Source organism: Portunus trituberculatus, chromosome 23 (assembly GCF_017591435.1).
Source record: "Portunus trituberculatus isolate SZX2019 chromosome 23, ASM1759143v1, whole genome shotgun sequence".
NCBI lineage: Eukaryota > Metazoa > Arthropoda > Malacostraca > Decapoda > Portunidae > Portunus > Portunus trituberculatus.
In genome coordinates, this window is record NC_059277.1 from 369,028 (window position 1) to 386,548 (window position 17,521).

General features: G+C 37.7%; 2 long non-coding RNA genes across 2 annotated transcripts; both read left to right on the top strand.

The window, feature by feature from the left end:
* Positions 1-1,235: 1,235 nt before the first annotated feature.
* Positions 1,236-4,444, top strand: LOC123507892. The gene is made up of 2 exons (XR_006675817.1): positions 1,236-1,569; positions 4,302-4,444. It is a non-coding gene; the product is annotated as an uncharacterized LOC123507892 (long non-coding RNA).
* A 6,991-nt stretch (positions 4,445-11,435) lies between these two features.
* On the top strand, positions 11,436-16,111 carry LOC123507840. The gene is made up of 2 exons (XR_006675798.1): positions 11,436-11,555; positions 14,296-16,111. It is a non-coding gene; the product is annotated as an uncharacterized LOC123507840 (long non-coding RNA).
* The last annotated feature ends 1,410 nt before the right edge of the window (positions 16,112-17,521 follow it).

Sequence of the window (17,521 nt, forward strand, 5' to 3'; positions counted from 1 at the left end):
GAATTTATTTATTAATATTTTGAAGTGTTACATAGTGTTTTGAGTGTGTTTTGGGTTAATATACTTACTTTTGTTACTTTTGTATAATTTCATCTTATCATGGATGCAGCTGGGGTGGGCCTCTGCTGTGGCCAGGCGGTTCAGCCTCTCTGTCAACCCTCCATGTGATGAGTGAGTTGCCGGTTGAGCTGGAGTATCCTGGTATTTGGGGCTCGTTTGGTATTGTAGACAACCATCTGTCTAACCTTTTCTTGAAGAGGTCAGGCGTGACCCCTGTCAGGTTCCTGATGGTGTCTGGCACAGCGTTGAAGAGACAAACCCCATTTTGTGAGAAGCAGTTATGCATGCAAGTCTTTATTTTATGACACATTGCTTTCTGCCCTCTTCACATAGCATAACCACCCTCTTCTTGGATGTAGGTTAAGTTGTATGCCCACATTTGGTACAAGGCACTCCATGATCTTGGGATTTTGAGCATATTAAAATGTTTGGGTGTGTTTTGTGGTGTAGGAGTGTTATTGGTGTATATTCTGATACTGATTTATAAAGGGCAGGACAGACATATTTTTTGGGCGTGATTGAAATATTACTGTTGTCTTTCATTAACCGTGTTACTGAAGCAAGAGTCTTTAGAAATACAACTTAGGCGACCACTGTTTTTCAAAAGTCCACAGTTATGAGGAAGTCTGTTCTTAAGAGTGTTTTTGCTTTTCATTTGATAGATATCTTGTCAATCTTTCAATAGATCATCAAACATCCCTTAAAAACCAATGGGGTTTGGATGTGTTTCTGGGTTTTTTTTTGGGGTGTTTGGGGTGAAAGATTGTGTTTTGGTGGGGTTTGGTTGTGTTTTGGTGGTGTTTGGGTGTTTTTTTTTTTTTTTTTTTTTTTTTTATTTTTTTTTTTTTTTTTGTGATGTTTGAGTTTTTTAAGGGGTTTGGGAATATTTGGGTGTTTAGGGGTGTGTTTGGGGAGTTCAAGTGTGCTTTGGGTGTATTTAGGATGTATTTGGTGGTGTTTGAATGTGTTTGGGTAATATTTAGATGTGTCTCTCAACCGCTTGTTTTAAACACCCCAAAACATCCCAAAGCACACACTGAGCACACTAAAAACAGCACAAGACACACTCAAAAACACAAAACATCCCAAAACACCCAAAAACACATTAATTTCCAAGCTAACCTAATCTGACAAACCCATAACAGCTCCTCCTCTCTCTCCCACAGATTTGTACCTTGCGTTTTTAAGTTTTTTAGAAATATTTTCAATGTTTTTTGTACATTATTCCGGTGTTTTAATGTTTTTTTAATGTTTCCGTATGTTTTTCATTCATTATTCCTGCGTCTTGATGTTTTTTGATGTTTCCCTTCGTTTTGCTTACATTTCATAATGTTTTTCCAGTTTATTTCAACAATTTAAACTTCATTTCCTACCTAACCTAACCTAGCCTAACCAGACACACCAAACCACTCGCTCTCTTTCCCACAGGCCATGAGGGAGGCAGTGGAGGTGTGGGGGGTCCAGCACGCCATCATAGACAACCTGCATTTCATCAGCAAATGAATTAATGTAACTGTTTACCCTATTGTGAATAACGTTTACATATATCTGGAACATAATACGGGCTAACACTGACCCTTGTGGCACTCTGCATGTTACTTTACCCGAAAATGAGTATGTATCTATTATCACAGTTCTCATCTCCCTGTCCTTCAAATAATCCCTTGTCCATCTCACAAAGTTCCTTGCAGTCTTCATATGTTCTCTAGTTTCCAAAATAATCTTCCATGAAGGACTTTATCAAAAGCCTTTTTTATGTCTAGGTATACTGTGTCCACCCATCCGTCTCTGTTTTCAAGTCCTTCTATTACTCTTGAGTAGAAGCTTAATAAGTTTGACACACATGACCGTTCTTTCCTGAACCCAGATTGTCTGTTTGATATGACTTGTTCTTCTTCCAGATGTTTAACCCATTTTTCTTTGATAATTATTTCACACAACTTCCCCAAAACACTTGTAAGTGACACTGGTCTGTAGTTTAGCCTTTCCTCCTTTAAATATCGGTATTACGTTGGCTCTCTCCCATTCTAGTGGAATTTTCCCTTCATTTATTGAACTTGTAATTATTTCCCAAATTGGTGTGTGTGTGTGTGTGTGTGTGTGTGTGTGTGTGTGTGTGTGTGTGTGTGTGTGTGTATTTACCTAGTTGTATTGTACAGGGTTTGAGTGGGTCTCATAGTGTCCTGTCTATATCTCCATTTATCTAATTTTTCTTTAATGTTTTGCACAGTACGTGCTGTAACAATTTCATTATCCAGTGCATTCCATTTTTCGACTGTTCTGTGTGGAAAACTGTATTTTCCAATATCCTTCATACACTGCCTCATCCTGATCTTCTTTTCATATCCTCTTGTCCTTCCATCTTCTGTCAACAGCACCAGGTCTTCTTTGTCTATCTTTTCAATATCATTTAGGTACTATCTTATACATTGTTATTAGATCCCTGCATTCTCTTCTATCTTGTAAGGTTGGCAGTCCCATTTCCTTCAGTCGTTCTTCATATGTGAGATCCTTTAATTCCGGCACCATCTTTGTAACAATCTCCTGTATCTTTTCCAATTTTCGCATATCCTTTTTAGAGCTCGGAGACCATACCACTGCTGCATATTCCAGCCTTGGGCGTATCATCCATGTAATGAAATGCAACTCTTATATTAGTCAACATTTTATATGATAGTCCAAAATATCTTGCTTATGTGTTTATCAGGGCTCAGATTTTCTTGTATGATCACTTCAAGATCTTTTTCCTCTTTAGTCTTCATTATTTTTTCCTCTACCATCAAATAGTTCCATCCTGGTCTTCTCTTACTCTTTCCTAATTCCATTATGTGACATTTCTTGGCATTAAACTCGAATTTTCACTTCCTGCTCCATTCATAAATCTTGTTTAAATCTTCCTACAACAGTAAACAGTTTTTTGGGTACAGTACTGGAGGTGCGGAGGTGCAGTACTGGAGCGAGGGAAAAAATTTTAGGTGCGGATGTACAGGTATGGACTATCTGCGTTTCGAGGTCCAAAGGAGCAGTAACGGACTACCCGATATTCGGTAACGCGTCCACCTCTGACCATTCCATACATTGTTATTAGGTCCGTTCTTTCTCTTCTCTCTTATAAGGTTGGCAGTCCCTTTTCCTTCAGCCTTTCTTTGTATGTTAGGTCTTTTTAAAATTCTGGCACCATATTTTTAGCTATTTCTTTGGATCCATTTGAATTTTCTTACATCCTTTTTTCAAGCTCACTGACCACACCACTGCTGCATATTCCAACTGTGGACGTATCATACTCTTAATAATTTTTTTCATCATATCTATGTCCAGGTAGCGAAATGCCAACCTAATATTAACCAGCATTTTATACATTGTTCCAATTAGTTTACTTATGTGTTTTTCGGGGCTCAGCATTTCTTGTATAACCACTCTCAGATCTTTTTCTTCTTTAGTGTTCATTATTTGTTTCTCTCCCATCAAATAGTTCCATACTGGTCTTCTCTTACTCTTTCCTAGTTCCATTACATGACATTTCTTGGCATTGAATTCTAACTTCCACTTCTTACTCCACTCATAAATTTTGTGTATATATTCCTGCAGTAGCAAACAGTCTTCTCGGGTCTTAATTATTTAAACAATTTTGCATAATCAACAAATAAATTGATGTAGCTGGTCACTCCACACTGCACGTCGTTTGTATATATATACCTGGAACATAATGGTGGCTAACACTTGAGTCCTGCAGCACTCCACTTGATACTTTACTCCAAGATGAGTATGTATCCTTGATCACAGTTTTCATCTCTCTGCCCTTCAAGTAATCCATTATCCAATTTAATATTATTCCTCTCAGTCATATGTTCTCCAATTTCTAAAGTAGTCTCTTATGAGGGACCCTATCTAAAGCCTTTTTTTTTATGTCCAGCAGGTAGACATTGTCCACCCATCCATCTGTGTGTGTGTGTGTGTGTGTGTGTGTATAGAGATCCCATTGTATAGAGATCCCATTGCCAATCTCTTACATGCATACGAGCTTGTATGTGTACGAGGAACCAATTCTCGTACACACGTGTGATCTTGTTTCGAAGGGGTTAAATGTTGGTAATAATACTTTCATCTTTTAGAGGCTTGTGTGTAGATGCTCAGAGTTCAACTTTCATTAGGTATTCATAATGGTGGTCATTGTGTTGACAGTGGTTATTTCACATTTAGCTGAAGCATGACTTAAACTGCCTGCTTTGTGTTCCTTACAGGAAGTATGAGAGGACCAAGCAGGTGGTGGACAGCCTCAAGGGGAATGAGGAGACCCTCCGTGGTGCCGTGGCTGACTGTGAAGGAAAATTAAAGAAGCAAGAACAAAAATTCCTTGAATTCCAAAAGCATGCCGAGGAGAAAATACAAATGTAAGTTTTACGTTTGATAATGAGATACAGCAATAGCTGAGTATGTTGAAAAGGGAAAAAAACAAAAAAACTTTTCTATTTAATATTTAGATGGAGCTTTAACGGAAATATTTTAATTTTGGGGAGTTTCTCATTTTTTATCTCTTTCATACCTTTAGGTGGAGGTTTTTAGATTTTGGGAAGAGATGTTTGTTTATTTTTTTGAAAGGTAATTGTGCTTTTGTGGCTCAAGAGGAAAAAGAATAAAGGAAATTGACTCATTTAATGAAATGGAATGTCTAACAAGAAAAGCTCTCCTTAGAATGGTAGATTATGACGAGACACTGTGTGTGTGTGTGTGTTCACACGTGCATGCATTTGTGGATATGTGCATGCATGTGTCAAACACTACTATATTGGAATCCAGAATTGACAAAATGGAAAGAAATTGTAATTATTTCCCTACAAAAAGGACACACAATTATTGACTACATAGATATTGGACACTTTGCAAGAGACAAGTGTGTATGCATTAATAATCATCACACAATTATTAAAAGAATTGAGAGAGAAATCTTTAATATTGCAAAAGTAAATTAGGATTAGTAAAATCAAAAGTTGGGAAAGTTCCCTCCTATACTTATCCTTCTTCAGCCTTGTAGGTGCAGTCATCAAATGAAATACCTGCTTTTGTGTGAGCTTGTATCCTGTGTAAGGTGTCTACATCCCAGTGTGATGCATGTCATGACAGTGTAGGAGGCATCCTCTGTTCATTCCAGTACTAGGCACCATATTGAGGAACTACTTTAATAAATGCTGAAGATAGGAAGATCCTTTTCTTTGTTGGCTGTGCACTCTTCAGGATTATTTTGGGTTTATCCTTGTATGATACAGAAATAACAAGTTACATGGGAATCATTAACAGTATCCCATTGTGGAGATTGGCTGAAGCAGCTTAGAAATAATCCCCAGTCCTTGCAAGACCACAAAGAACACTGTAGCTGAGAAAAGAAAATTGTATCTGCTTTACGCTGCCGTTGGCAAGCCGAGTGTAATAACTCTGGCTTCCTGTAAGACTCTTATTACACATACATAGTTCTCTAAGTTTATGCACAGACATCATGCAATTCTTATTATTCTTTGTTGAATCTGTTGAAAATTTGTGCCTTATGCCATGCAGATCAGAGAAATATTAAAGATGTGTATTGCCACAATTCATGATTGCAGTCAGACCGACCTGTCTTTGATGTGGCAAACTGAGGGAGGGAATAAAGCAGATGTGTGCTGCTGCCCCTGGTAGTGGCTGACAGCTGTTGTGGGACTACTACAGCTGCTACTAACATGGCTGTACTGGAGGGACAATAGTACTTGCATGTTGTATCCCTTAGATTTTTCAACTTCATGTAAACTATGGTTTCATTTTTCTTATAACTAACCAAACTCCATTTCTGTCACACGAATGCAAAGCATCATCACATTGTGCTGTCTAGCACATGAAGGCCTTCAGGACCTGCCAGCCACTGCAGCAGAGGCACAGCTAACCCATTGCTACTGTGCTGTTTCACTCACTGCAGTTTAAAAATTGTGTCACTTGTAGCACTTGCCATAATTTATTTTCTTCTGATGTATGATTTTCCTTGATTCATGATATTCATGTATCAGAAAATAAAGTTGTTTAACAAATACTTTAGTATATTATTTCTTCCTCTAATTCCCCATATTCCCCTTAGCAGCAAGGAGGCAATGTGCCTGCAGAGACACATGCCTTTAGATTACTTTAATAGATGATATAATTCTTTATTGCACTCAAACTGTTTAAATCTTCCTTCTGAGGTTTATCGTTACAAAATCTATCAATAGGATTGAATGGTCAGCAGCAAACAGTGAACATCCGGCCAGAAGATATGGACACACTGCGCTTATTTCCTGGGAGGGTAGAGAGCAGGTAACATAATCCTTGGGATAGTCTGTGTGCTGTGCTTGCTGTGAGTGTCTTATTTCATAATTATTCAACTGTTCATTGATTAGGCAGTTTGGAAAAATCTAATGTTTAGAATGCTGGAAAGTCCCAAGGATAAAATACCTTTCATTAAGGGAGTGCACATGCAAGAAACAAGAAAAATTATTTCCAGAAAAGGAAAGAAAAACGATAGTTGGTAAAGGAAGTAGTTATGCTGCTTGGAATGTTCAAAATTCTCTTGAATTTATAAAGAAGATATTTCAGACTAGTTATTAAAGAAATGAGAAAATCATAAAACAGGAATAAGGGAGATCATTCATGAGTGATAAAAGGCACAGGAACAGACAGAACATTCCCTCTAAAACCCTTGGAATATATTAGAAATTTTTAAAACTTAAATCCTCTTGAAATGGAATGTGTTGTGGGTTCTATCTATCAAAGGGAAAATTGGAGCTGCCATATACATGATCCCATGAGCCAAAAATTCAGTAGCATTCCAAAGTTCCCCAGGGACCCCAAGCAAAATATTGTATGGGCCCTAAGTTATAAGTCAGAGGCAAGTAAGGGTGCAGCTGCAAGTTCTTATTAATCATGTTGTTACCACAGTAATCAGGATGTTTATTTAACAAGTAGAGCGAGTCAATATGGAGCTGTAAGATATTAAGACCACAATTACCTTCAAAATAGTATTACCTCAAAACTATCTTAAAAGTGGAGCGATTACGTTAATCTGAGGTAATTATACTTTAAAAATGACTTCCCATACCCCACACAACTGCCACCACACACCATACAACACGTTGTGCTCTTCCACACACACACACACACACACACACACATTATGTACTGTTCTATTTATCTATTTGTTTTGCTTTTTATTGGTTTTGAATGTCGTGATTTGTAATGTCGATATTTTGTAGCCATTCTCACACTGTTTTCCATGTGTTATTTTTTAATATTATGTGTTATTTTTTGTTGTTTGTATTGTTTTCTTATTTATTTGTGTTATTTTTTCTTAGTTTTATATATTGTATATTGCGAATGATGAGTTTAGTAATGTGAACATTTTGGAGCTCCTTGTATCCTCAAATAAACTAAAACCATAATAACACTGAATATTTCACACATAATTCCCTGATAATTTACAAAATACTGAGAATTTAATACATACAAAGACACAGTATTGGAATTTATAGCGAGAAAGGAGAAGAGAATAAATTTCTTTAGAGAGCCACAGCTGATCATTCATGGCGTCCTCCCGCCTAGACACACGGAAGACCTCACTGGAGTTCCACTATATTTTCAGCATTTATAGAGGCGACAGTGCCGTGACAGAGGTGCTGGAGGTTATTTAGGCACCAAGGAACAGGTGTGTAATGTGTGGCAGTGGTGTTGATAAGGGATTAGTGTGTTGGGAGGGAAAGAAGTGTGGTGGGCCGGGTGTTTGTTCCATGTCAACAAACTTAAGAGGGTGACAGTAGTGATGACCATGTGGTGCTTGGTGTTGCTTATATATCCCATAAACACACTCAAACACCCCGTAACACATCCAGAACGTGCCCATATACACCCAAACACCCACACACAGAAAGTGAAGTGATGACATTCCCGACAGCGGCGAGACAAGAGCAGTGCAAGCCTTCACTACAAACCTCCACATTTATTTAAGGTATTTCTAAGGCCAGTCTCTTATTTGTAGGTTTTCTTTAGGTGTCCTTTACACATTGGAATGAAAACAGTGCCCAAATATTGAAAAGGTGATGGTATGACGAGCAATTGTCAGTATTACCAGGTATTATTTGCTTCTTTCACCCCACCGTAAGCCAAACATGTGTCAGAATGTTGCTACTAGTCTCCTATTGACAATTCCGTGGTCAAATATTCCTGATGTGGCTTAGTTTTGTTGGGGTGAGATAATAAATGCAACATAAGGATTATGGAAGCCGCGCTCCAGTGTTCCCGGATTTTGCCTCCTCCCCGTCCCCCGCCCCGCTCCCCGGAGCACCACCCCTCTCCCACCCGTGGTTCCAATCCTTTTTTTCATATATTCTCTAAGAATATTATTACGCTTCCATGGTGTGTTTTTATGGTTTCTATGAACATGTCGTTGTGTTTTAATTGTGTTCCGCGTCTCTCCTCTGTAAATATGTAGCGTTTAGTGTTGTTTTATAGCTTAAATATGAGCTGCCATAGCCGTCAATTTTTTCCACCTCCCGTTTGAACTTTTTTTAATTCAAGCTGTAACTGGGCCTTAATGGTATCGAAGAATCGTCCGTACCTTTTTAAGCGTGAAATCAATCCATTGAGTGAAATATGTGAACTTTGAAATGGTGTTTTGTCCCGTTTAACATAAGTTTTATTTTTTCTATTTTATTTGTTTACGTTTTTGCTTCACTGTCAAACTCGTTGTAGGATGCCTTAAAATAAAGCTCAGACTCTGTAGAATGCATTGAAGTACTCACCAAGTGAAAATGGCTAGACTTTACAAGAATTTTTAATGATATAAGGTTTAATGCTTTTGTTTTACATAAATGCTCTTTCACTCGTTCACTTCTGGTTCTAGGTCAGTGTTGGATGCCTGAGAAGAGAGATTATATTGTCTAATATTTTTCGAAAGAAATATAAAGTCGAAATGGTTGGACGTTTTGGCAGCATCGTAAGTGGAAATGTTTATATACTTTTATATACCTAATTGAGACAGTTCTTTAAAACTAGTTAAGCAGGAGATGTTTTGATGTTTTAGATATTAGTTAAAATATGTATCAAGTCATAAAATAGCAAACATTCGGCCTTGGCTTTGTTTTTCCATAAGTCATTTTTAAAATTATATACGTAATTCAGCCGAGTAGCCGGTGTTGCGCTCTTGATGACGTCACAGCCAAGGGCTGTGACGTCATCATAGCCCCCCGCGGGGGTCCTTCCCTCCCTACCGCCCACTTCGTCAATATTTTGCCTAATATCTAGTGATTTCTACGTGTTTCCGTGTGTTTCTTGGCTCAGGTGTGCAGATATTAGTAGTAGAAAGAAGAAGGTAGGAGAAATTAAGGAGGGTGAGGAGGAAGGAAGGAGAAAGGGAGGAATAAGTAGAGGAGCAGGCAAGCCACAATAACTACTCTCCCTCGATTTGCTCAATATTTTGCCTAATATCTCGTGTTTTCTAAGTGTTTTGATGTGTTTCTAGGTTGAGGCGTGTAGATGGAAGCAGTAGAAGAAAGAGAAAAAGAAGAGGACGAAGAAGAACGGAAAATGGATGCGGAAGAAGAGGAGAAGCCAAGCCACAATATTTAGATAAGTCCCCGTTTTAATCTTGCCGTTCTTTGTAATGCATGCATTTTGGTGTGTTTGGGGTATATCTGAAGTATTTTAAGTGTGCTTGGTAGTGTTGCAGTGTGTTTTGGGTGTACTTTGTGTGTTTTCAGTGTGTGTTAGATGCTTTTAGGTATATTTTACATATCTTGAGTGTGGTGTAGAGGATGTTTGAATATATGGGTGTGTTCTGATTGTTGTTAGGGGAATTTTGAGGTGGATTGAGTGTGTTTTGGGTTAGTTTTAAGGGTTTTAAGTGGTTTGTGCATGTGTGGAGTGTTTTTGGTGTTTCTAGTTGAATTATGAATTTATTTATTAATATTTTGAAGTGTTACATAGTGTTTTGAGTGTGTTTTGGGTTAATATACTTACTTTTGTTACTTTTGTATAATTTCATCTTATCATGGATGCAGCTGGGGTGGGCCTCTGCTGTGGCCAGGCGGTTCAGCCTCTGTCAACCCTCCATGTGATGAGTGAGTTGCCGGTTGAGCTGGAGTATCCTGGTATTTGGGGCTCGTTTGGTATTGTAGACAACCATCTGTCTAACCTTTTCTTGAAGAGGTCAGGCGTGACCCTGTCAGGTTCCTGATGGTGTCTGGCACAGCGTTGAAGAGACAAACCCCATTTTGTGAGAAGCAGTTATGCATGCAAGTCTTTATTTTATGACACATTGCTTTCTGCCCTCTTCACATAGCATAACCACCTCTTCTTGGATGTAGGTTAAGTTGTATGCCCACATTTGGTACAAGGCACTCCATGATCTTGGGATTTTGAGCATATTAAAATGTTTGGGTGTGTTTTGTGGTGTAGGAGTGTTATTGGTGTATATTCTGATACTGATTTATAAAGGGCAGGACAGACATATTTTTTGGGCGTGATTGAAATATTACTGTTGTCTTTCATTAACCGTGTTACTGAAGCAAGAGTCTTTTAGAAATACAACTTAGGCGACCACTGTTTTTCAAAAGTCCACAGTTATGAGGAAGTCTGTTCTTAAGAGTGTTTTTGCTTTTCATTTGATAGATATCTTGTCAATCTTTCAATAGATCATCAAACATCCCTTAAAAACCAATGGGGTTTGGATGTGTTTCTGGGTTTTTTTTTGGGGTGTTTGGGGTGAAAGATTGTGTTTTGGTGGGGTTTGGTTGTGTTTTGGTGGTGTTTGGGTGTTTTTTTTTTTTTTTTTTTTTTTTTATTTATTTTTTTTTTTTGTGATGTTTGAGTTTTTTAAGGGGTTTGGGAATATTTGGGTGTTTAGGGTGTGTTTGGGGAGTTCAAGTGTGCTTTGGGTGTATTTAGGATGTATTTGGTGGTGTTTGAATGTGTTTGGGTAATATTTAGATGTGTCTCTCAACCGCTTGTTTTAAACACCCCAAAACATCCCAAAGCACACACTGAGCACACTAAAAACAGCACAAGACACACTCAAAACACACCAAAACACCCAAAAACACATTAATTTCCAAGCTAACCTAATCTGACAAACCCATAACAGCTCCTCCTCTCTCTCCCACAGATTTGTACCTTGCGTTTTTAAGTTTTTTAGAAATATTTTCAATGTTTTTTGTACATTATTCCGGTGTTTTAATGTTTTTTTAATGTTTCCGTATGTTTTTCATTCATTATTCCTGCGTCTTGATGTTTTTTGATGTTTCCCTTCGTTTTGCTTACATTTCATAATGTTTTTCCAGTTTATTTCAACAATTTAAACTTCATTTCCTACCTAACCTAACCTAGTTTAACCAGACACACCAAACCACTCGCTCTCTTTCCCACAGGCCATGAGGGAGGCAGTGGAGGTGTGGGGGGTCCAGCACGCCATCATAGACAACCTGCATTTCATCAGCAAATGAATTAATGTAACTGTTTACCCTATTGTGAATAACGTTTACATATATCTGGAACATAATACGGGCTAACACTGACCCTTGTGGCACTCTGCATGTTACTTTACCCGAAAATGAGTATGTATCTATTATCACAGTTCTCATCTCCCTGTCCTTCAAATAATCCCTTGTCCATCTCACAAAGTTCCTTGCAGTCTTCATATGTTCTCTAGTTTCCAAAATAATCTTCCATGAAGGACTTTATCAAAAGCCTTTTTTATGTCTAGGTATACTGTGTCCACCCATCCGTCTCTGTTTTCAAGTCCTTCTATTACTCTTGAGTAGAAGCTTAATAAGTTTGACACACATGACCGTTCTTTCCTGAACCCAGATTGTCTGTTTGATATGACTTGTTCTTCTTCCAGATGTTTAACCCATTTTTCTTTGATAATTATTTCACACAACTTCCCCAAAACACTTGTAAGTGACACTGGTCTGTAGTTTAGCCTTTCCTCCTTTAAATATCGGTATTACGTTGGCTCTCTCCCATTCTAGTGGAATTTTCCCTTCATTTATTGAACTTGTAATTATTTCCCAAATTGGTGTGTGTGTGTGTGTGTGTGTGTGTGTGTGTGTGTGTGTGTGTGTGTGTGTGTGTGTGTGTATTTACCTAGTTGTATTGTACAGGGTTTGAGTGGGTCTCATAGTGTCCTGTCTATATCTCCATTTATCTAATTTTTCTTTAATGTTTTGCACAGTACGTGCTGTAACAATTTCATTATCCAGTGCATTCCATTTTTCGACTGTTCTGTGTGGAAAACTGTATTTTCCAATATCCTTCATACACTGCCTCATCCTGATCTTCTTTTCATATCCTCTTGTCCTTCCATCTTCTGTCAACAGCACCAGGTCTTCTTTGTCTATCTTTTCAATATCATTTAGGTACTATCTTATACATTGTTATTAGATCCCTGCATTCTCTTCTATCTTGTAAGGTTGGCAGTCCCATTTCCTTCAGTCGTTCTTCATATGTGAGATCCTTTAATTCCGGCACCATCTTTGTAACAATCTCCTGTATCTTTTCCAATTTTCGCATATCCTTTTTAGAGCTCGGAGACCATACCACTGCTGCATATTCCAGCCTTGGGCGTATCATCCATGTAATGAAATGCAACTCTTATATTAGTCAACATTTTATATGATAGTCCAAAATATCTTGCTTATGTGTTTATCAGGGCTCAGATTTTCTTGTATGATCACTTCAAGATCTTTTTCCTCTTTAGTCTTCATTATTTTTTCCTCTACCATCAAATAGTTCCATCCTGGTCTTCTCTTACTCTTTCCTAATTCCATTATGTGACATTTCTTGGCATTAAACTCGAATTTTCACTTCCTGCTCCATTCATAAATCTTGTTTAAATCTTCCTACAACAGTAAACAGTTTTTTGGGTACAGTACTGGAGGTGCGGAGGTGCAGTACTGGAGCGAGGGAAAAAATTTTAGGTGCGGATGTACAGGTATGGACTATCTGCGTTTCGAGGTCCAAAGGAGCAGTAACGGACTACCCGATATTCGGTAACGCGTCCACCTCTGACCATTCCATACATTGTTATTAGGTCCGTTCTTTCTCTTCTCTCTTATAAGGTTGGCAGTCCCTTTTCCTTCAGCCTTTCTTTGTATGTTAGGTCTTTTTAAAATTCTGGCACCATATTTTTAGCTATTTCTTTGGATCCATTTGAATTTTCTTACATCCTTTTTTCAAGCTCACTGACCACACCACTGCTGCATATTCCAACTGTGGACGTATCATACTCTTAATAATTTTTTTCATCATATCTATGTCCAGGTAGCGAAATGCCAACCTAATATTAACCAGCATTTTATACATTGTTCCAATTAGTTTACTTATGTGTTTTTCGGGGCTCAGCATTTCTTGTATAACCACTCTCAGATCTTTTTCTTCTTTAGTGTTCATTATTTGTTTCTCTCCCATCAAATAGTTCCATACTGGTCTTCTCTTACTCTTTCCTAGTTCCATTACATGACATTTCTTGGCATTGAATTCTAACTTCCACTTCTTACTCCACTCATAAATTTTGTGTATATATTCCTGCAGTAGCAAACAGTCTTCTCGGGTCTTAATTATTTAAACAATTTTGCATAATCAACAAATAAATTGATGTAGCTGGTCACTCCACACTGCACGTCGTTTGTATATATATACCTGGAACATAATGGTGGCTAACACTTGAGTCCTGCAGCACTCCACTTGATACTTTACTCCAAGATGAGTATGTATCCTTGATCACAGTTTTCATCTCTCTGCCCTTCAAGTAATCCATTATCCAATTTAATATTATTCCTCTCAGTCATATGTTCTCCAATTTCTAAAGTAGTCTCTTATGAGGGACCCTATCTAAAGCCTTTTTTTTTATGTCCAGCAGGTAGACATTGTCCACCCATCCATCTGTGTGTGTGTGTGTGTGTGTGTGTGTGTATAGAGATCCCATTGTATAGAGATCCCATTGCCAATCTCTTACATGCATACGAGCTTGTATGTGTGTACGAGGAACCAATTCTCGTACACACGTGTGATCTTGTTTCGAAGGGGTTAAATGTTGGTAATAATACTTTCATCTTTTAGAGGCTTGTGTGTAGATGCTCAGAGTTCAACTTTCATTAGGTATTCATAATGGTGGTCATTGTGTTGACAGTGGTTATTTCACATTTAGCTGAAGCATGACTTAAACTGCCTGCTTTGTGTTCCTTACAGGAAGTATGAGAGGACCAAGCAGGTGGTGGACAGCCTCAAGGGGAATGAGGAGACCCTCCGTGGTGCCGTGGCTGACTGTGAAGGAAAATTAAAGAAGCAAGAACAAAAATTCCTTGAATTCCAAAAGCATGCCGAGGAGAAAATACAAATGTAAGTTTTACGTTTGATAATGAGATACAGCAATAGCTGAGTATGTTGAAAAGGGAAAAAAACAAAAAAACTTTTCTATTTAATATTTAGATGGAGCTTTAACGGAAATATTTTAATTTTGGGGAGTTTCTCATTTTTTATCTCTTTCATACCTTTAGGTGGAGGTTTTTAGATTTTGGGAAGAGATGTTTGTTTATTTTTTTGAAAGGTAATTGTGCTTTTGTGGCTCAAGAGGAAAAAGAATAAAGGAAATTGACTCATTTAATGAAATGGAATGTCTAACAAGAAAAGCTCTCCTTAGAATGGTAGATTATGACGAGACACTGTGTGTGTGTGTGTGTGTTCACACGTGCATGCATTTGTGGATATGTGCATGCATGTGTCAAACACTACTATATTGGAATCCAGAATTGACAAAATGGAAAGAAATTGTAATTATTTCCCTACAAAAAGGACACACAATTATTGACTACATAGATATTGGACACTTTGCAAGAGACAAGTGTGTATGCATTAATAATCATCACACAATTATTAAAAGAATTGAGAGAGAAATCTTTAATATTGCAAAAGTAAATTAGGATTAGTAAAATCAAAAGTTGGGAAAGTTCCCTCCTATACTTATCCTTCTTCAGCCTTGTAGGTGCAGTCATCAAATGAAATACCTGCTTTTGTGTGAGCTTGTATCCTGTGTAAGGTGTCTACATCCCAGTGTGATGCATGTCATGACAGTGTAGGAGGCATCCTCTGTTCATTCCAGTACTAGGCACCATATTGAGGAACTACTTTAATAAATGCTGAAGATAGGAAGATCCTTTTCTTTGTTGGCTGTGCACTCTTCAGGATTATTTTGGGTTTATCCTTGTATGATACAGAAATAACAAGTTACATGGGAATCATTAACAGTATCCCATTGTGGAGATTGGCTGAAGCAGCTTAGAAATAATCCCCAGTCCTTGCAAGACCACAAAGAACACTGTAGCTGAGAAAAGAAAATTGTATCTGCTTTACGCTGCCGTTGGCAAGCCGAGTGTAATAACTCTGGCTTCCTGTAAGACTCTTATTACACATACATAGTTCTCTAAGTTTATGCACAGACATCATGCAATTCTTATTATTCTTTGTTGAATCTGTTGAAAATTTGTGCCTTATGCCATGCAGATCAGAGAAATATTAAAGATGTGTATTGCCACAATTCATGATTGCAGTCAGACCGACCTGTCTTTGATGTGGCAAACTGAGGGAGGGAATAAAGCAGATGTGTGCTGCTGCCCCTGGTAGTGGCTGACAGCTGTTGTGGGACTACTACAGCTGCTACTAACATGGCTGTACTGGAGGGACAATAGTACTTGCATGTTGTATCCCTTAGATTTTTCAACTTCATGTAAACTATGGTTTCATTTTTCTTATAACTAACCAAACTCCATTTCTGTCACACGAATGCAAAGCATCATCACATTGTGCTGTCTAGCACATGAAGGCCTTCAGGACCTGCCAGCCACTGCAGCAGAGGCACAGCTAACCCATTGCTACTGTGCTGTTTCACTCACTGCAGTTTAAAAATTGTGTCACTTGTAGCACTTGCCATAATTTATTTTCTTCTGATGTATGATTTTCCTTGATTCATGATATTCATGTATCAGAAAATAAAGTTGTTTAACAAATACTTTAGTATATTATTTCTTCCTCTAATTCCCCATATTCCCCTTAGCAGCAAGGAGGCAATGTGCCTGCAGAGACACATGCCTTTAGATTACTTTAATAGATGATATAATTCTTTATTGCACTCAAACTGTTTAAATCTTCCTTCTGAGGTTTATCGTTACAAAATCTATCAATAGGATTGAATGGTCAGCAGCAAACAGTGAACATCCGGCCAGAAGATATGGACACACTGCGCTTATTTCCTGGGAGGGTAGAGAGCAGGTAACATAATCCTTGGGATAGTCTGTGTGCTGTGCTTGCTGTGAGTGTCTTATTTCATAATTATTCAACTGTTCATTGATTAGGCAGTTTGGAAAAATCTAATGTTTAGAATGCTGGAAAGTCCCAAGGATAAAATACCTTTCATTAAGGGAGTGCACATGCAAGAAACAAGAAAAATTATTTCCAGAAAAGGAAAGAAAAACGATAGTTGGTAAAGGAAGTAGTTATGCTGCTTGGAATGTTCAAAATTCTCTTGAATTTATAAAGAAGATATTTCAGACTAGTTATTAAAGAAATGAGAAAATCATAAAACAGGAATAAGGGAGATCATTCATGAGTGATAAAAGGCACAGGAACAGACAGAACATTCCCTCTAAAACCCTTGGAATATATTAGAAATTTTTAAAACTTAAATCCTCTTGAAATGGAATGTGTTGTGGGTTCTATCTATCAAAGGGAAAATTGGAGCTGCCATATACATGATCCCATGAGCCAAAAATTCAGTAGCATTCCAAAGTTCCCCAGGGACCCCAAGCAAAATATTGTATGGGCCCTAAGTTATAAGTCAGAGGCAAGTAAGGGTGCAGCTGCAAGTTCTTATTAATCATGTTGTTACCACAGTAATCAGGATGTTTATTTAACAAGTAGAGCGAGTCAATATGGAGCTGTAAGATATTAAGACCACAATTACCTTCAAAATAGTATTACCTCAAAACTATCTTAAAAGTGGAGCGATTACGTTAATCTGAGGTAATTATACTTTAAAAATGACTTCCCATACCCCACACAACTGCCACCACACACCATACAACACGTTGTGCTCTTCCACACACACACACACACACACACACACATTATGTACTGTTCTATTTATCTATTTGTTTTGCTTTTTATTGGTTTTGAATGTCGTGATTTGTAATGTCGATATTTTGTAGCCATTCTCACACTGTTTTCCATGTGTTATTTTTTAATATTATGTGTTATTTTTTGTTGTTTGTATTGTTTTCTTATTTATTTGTGTTATTTTTTCTTAGTTTTATATATTGTATATTGCGAATGATGAGTTTAGTAATGTGAACATTTTGGAGCTCCTTGTATCCTCAAATAAACTAAAACCATAATAACACTGAATATTTCACACATAATTCCC